The sequence below is a fragment of the Durio zibethinus genome, chromosome 1 (genome assembly GCF_047325235.1).
Source record: "Durio zibethinus cultivar Kanyao isolate XHJ-2024 chromosome 1, ASM4732523v1, whole genome shotgun sequence".
In the NCBI taxonomy this organism is placed as follows: Eukaryota; Viridiplantae; Streptophyta; class Magnoliopsida; order Malvales; family Malvaceae; genus Durio; species Durio zibethinus.
In genome coordinates this window covers 25,699,386-25,704,037 of record NC_143162.1, presented here as the reverse complement: position 1 = coordinate 25,704,037, position 4,652 = coordinate 25,699,386, and the positions used below count along the sequence as shown (strand labels likewise).

General features: G+C 29.2%; 1 pseudogene; it reads right to left on the bottom strand.

Moving 5' to 3' along the window:
• Positions 1-236: 236 nt before the first annotated feature.
• LOC111310721 (alkane hydroxylase MAH1 pseudogene) lies at positions 237-1,401 on the bottom strand (annotated as a pseudogene).
• Positions 1,402-4,652: the final 3,251 nt, after the last annotated feature.

Here is a 4,652-nt window from a genome sequence, read left to right as displayed (position 1 = left end):
AAAAACGTTGTAAAATACTATTATTATAATGTCAATTTCTACAATAACTTATTCCAATCACTCTGGCATTGGAGGCAACCAAGTCTTACACTACTAAAATTCAAACTAGTGAGTAGTGAGAGTACAATCACTTATTTATTATGTATTTGGACCGCTCTGATGCTCAACTCCTGTAACTATTAACCCATGCTTCATGTGAAGAATGGTACTACGCTTATGGGTTACTGCATGGTTTTCTACCACTTTGACGTAGTAATTTGGGTGATAGCCAATGCAATGGCCTTCATTACATTAAAAGCAATCTCCATTCCCACACAAACCCTAGGCCCTGTGTTGACTACAAAGAACTTGTGAGGTAGTTCATGTTTGATCTGCCAATCATCTGTGATCCATCTCTCTGGCTTGAATTCATGGCAATCCTCTCCCCAGATTGATCTCATCCTTCCCATTGCATATGATGAGATGATAACCATTGTTTTTTCATTGGTCTGATGGCCACAAGGAAGGGTGTCACCATAAAGAGGAGTTCTTCCCATGAAAGGAACAGGTGGGAACAATTAATGTTTCACATAAAGTTGCATGGAGATAAACCATTTGACTCAACTCTTCAGCAACAAATGTTAGCCATTTCTCTGTTGTTCCATTTTCTGGGAAAGAATTTTTCGTTTCTTCTCTAATTTTGCTTTCAATTACTGAGTGCTTTGACTGAAGCCATAAGAACCAACTAAGGACTGTACTCGTAGTGTCAGGAGTAGCAAACATGATAACTAAGACGTTGTCTCTGCTTACTTTATAAGAGATTGACAAAGGTTCAACGAGCTTGTGTTCAATCATGCGAAGCTCTAATGCATTGAAATCCACCTCCTCCTCCGTTACTTTATTGCTTAGTTCTTTTCGCTTTAGTGATATGTATTCTGAGAACAAGCGATCTAGTGTAACCCAAGCATCCTTTAGTTTCTTCTCTTTTCCAATCCCAAGCCATTTTTGTAATCTCCAAACTCTTTCTGGTAGAAGATGCCGAGCAAATATTGCTTCAAAAGCATCAGATATGGCGTCAGAGAATAGATTATCATGGGAATCGATATTAAAAGAACTAGGATCATAGCCCGTAGCCATTCTGCAAGCAATGTAAAATATGTGTCGACTAAGCAAATGCTGCAAATCAACTGGAACCTCTTGTCCGGAGACACGCTCAAGACTTGGGATTAGCTCTTTCGCCATGCTTTCCTGAAAGATCTTTGGCATGAGTTGGTGGAATCTCTGATGACTTAGAAAGCCTCTAATAAATACCCTTTGATTCTTCCATTCCTCGAAATCAGAATTGAAAAGCGTTTCTCCAAAAATATCGAACTTTGTTTTCCATTCAATCCCTTTTGGGTACGCCAAGAAATTTGCACTCATGATGTGATGCACATTGACAGGATTGCCAGCTGGTGAGCAAAATATCCGTATTGGCAAACCAAGGGCTTTTGAGTAGAAGTGTTCCCCCGTTGCTTTCAAGAAATTCCGTACTCTTGTCAGGAAGACGATGCAGGCTGCTAGCTACCGCTGGCAACATCCCAATTACAGGCCAATTCCATGGAAGCCTGCTGTTTTTGGCGGAATAGACAAGAACAAATATTAGCAGAGCAATTGGTTAGATCAGGAATTGAATATAAGCTAATATCTCCATCATGATTGTGATGAATAATGTTGTCTCAATCTCTGCAGGCTGTGCACTTATATAAAGTTCACATGTTGAACAGGCTAAACGAGACTTAGCTACACCAGATTTAATCTGAATCACGCTTCTTTTTCTCTTTTTTTTTTTTCCCAGGTCTAAATCAGGCTAGAAGATAAGAATTGAAGTCAAATGTAGCTTACCTTGGGAAGTTGGCCAATTTGCTAAAGGGAAACAGGCAACTTTCAATGTCTCAAACTTGTTGACATATTAATCAATAATAACTGTCACTTTTCAGCGGAAACTCGAAAAATCTATTTAATTCACCGAAATCAACAAGACTTAATCTGATTTGATCATAAAAGTAAATAATATGAACCTGTCCAACCCAAACTTGAATAAATTCAAATCTGAAAATAACTCAAATTTAAATTAAACCAAATTTTAATACATCTGAATCTAAAATCTCTTAAAAAATTAATTTAAAATAATTTAAATTTAAATTAAATATAATTTTATTTTTTAAAATATTAATTTAATAAAATTAATAAATATAACATAAATTATTTATTTTATTTTATTTTATTTTACAAATTTTAATTATCTTTTAAAATTTTTTCTTTATTATTGTAAATTATTTCTATAATATAATATAATATAATATAATTTATATGTTTATTAATATATATTATAACTGATTTAATTTTGTTCAAGATTATATAATTTACCTTATTAAATGAACATAAATAAACATTAACGGAATTTATTCATGAACTTTTTGTTATTAGAGCAGTCATTTACATCCATGGACTATATGAGCTTAGTAGTAAATTGTAAGTTTTAAACATTAAGACTCAAGGCTTCTTAATATCCTTGATTTAAACTTTTCATTTTACACTTACTACTTAATAATTTTATTTTAATAGCGATACCATAGGACATAGGCATACCGCGTTACACATACACTATATGGTATAGTCGAATATAAATGGTAACTTTGAATTAATTAAAGAAATCAATGACCCGTTAATTAAGACTCATGGCCTTGGCCTTATTGCATAGCCGGTATAAAATAAAATTGAGATAAATATTAATATCGTATTGTTGTATTTGAAATAGATTATAATTTCATTTCAATAATAATATCATATGACTCATATTATCATTCGTATGGATATATTAATATATTACATATATATGAGTCATAGTTAATGATTTGGTGATAATTTGTTAATATATGATTGGTTTAAGAAAAATGATAACCTTTAGAAAAATTTGAAATTGAAATTTCTTTAATATAAAAATTGAAAATTTAGATGATTTTTATTGGATTTGATTAAAAGTGAACAACTGATTACAAACGTAAATATATTTTAGTTTAATAGAAAGTAAAATCTGAATCAGGCCAGAAGACAAGAATTCAAGTCAAATGTAGCTTTCTTGGGGAAGTCGGCCAAATTGCCGAAGGGAAATTTTAAATGTTTCAAAATTGTTGGTATTAATCAGTCATCTATTAGAGGAAAAGTCGAAACAGATATTAATATGGGCGGTCCTAACTTTTGATTATATATTAAATCCATTTTCCGTATAGTAGAATGCAATTCAATAATGTTAGTTTTTCTCAAATATGTGATGATTACGTTGATTTGATTTTATTGAATTACCACGAAACTTTGATCTAAAATCATTTAGATTCATAAATTGGTACACAAATATAATACTGATAAATAAAAACATGTATTATTATTATTATTATTATTATTATTATTATTATTATTATTATAAAAAAAATTAAAATTAATATCATCATATATAATTATTTTTAATTATTATGTTAATTAATCTTTTTAAATATAATCTAGAAATATGTGTCAAACATCCGATATCCTTGTGGAGTTAATAAGGTATAAGATAAAATTCATGAAAACAAATGCCCATATTAATTTCCTTAGTTGATTTTAATTTAAGTAAGTGAATTATTTATAAGACTTAAAATTTAAAACAAAAGTGCAACATATCACTTATAATTATTACAATAAAATCATCTAATTAAAATTTAACATTATGTGAAATCCATCAAAAAAATTTTATAGGATTTATACTTTTAAGTTGATTAATTACAAGATTATAATATAAAATAACTGTAGGTGAAATATTCCCAAATAAAATTAGTGTTTTTATGCATGTCAAGGTCATCATTTGTGGACTTACCAATGTATAAAGATAATAATTTATGAAAATACATGCTCATATTAATAACTAACTCCCTTTCGTTGATCTTAATTTAAGAAAGTGGATTATTTATAACACTTAAAACTTGCAACAAATTGTGTTGGTCTCGTGTCAAGGTTTCATAAACAGTAGTTTTCAGTGACTCAAGTTTATATATAAAATCATTATAATTTGTGGGGCACTTTACTCTTTCAAATGCTGCATATATATATATATATATATATATTATTTTTCCATGTCAAGTATTTGGTAGGAAGAAAAAAATAGAAAAAAAAACCCTTTTTTTTTTTATATATATGTTTTCTTTCGTTTTATACGAGACAAATTAAAAACAAAAATATGAGTAAATTAGTATTCTTTTTCCTTCTTTCAAAATCCAATCTTTTCAAATGTGCAAAAAAAAAAAAAAAAAAAAACACTCATTTCACTTAAATTAATAATTTTATTAATAATTTTATTCTTGATTTCTTTCTTTCTTTTTATTTTCCATCTACCAAATATTATAAAAAATAACTTTCTTTTCTCTTATTATTATTATTTTTTTCAAACATAGCCTGAATGGTAATTCTTCTAATATATTTCTCATTTCCCTCTCCCGCTCAAATATCCCCTAGGCAGAAACTTTTTTTTTTATTTATTTATTTTTGTTTATGCTTGTCAAGGCAGTGCCCCTATAATGTATAACATTCTGCTTCAAGAATGCACCGCTTTATATAATGTTAGTGATCAAAACGACCGTTAGTTTTAAAAATAGAATAAT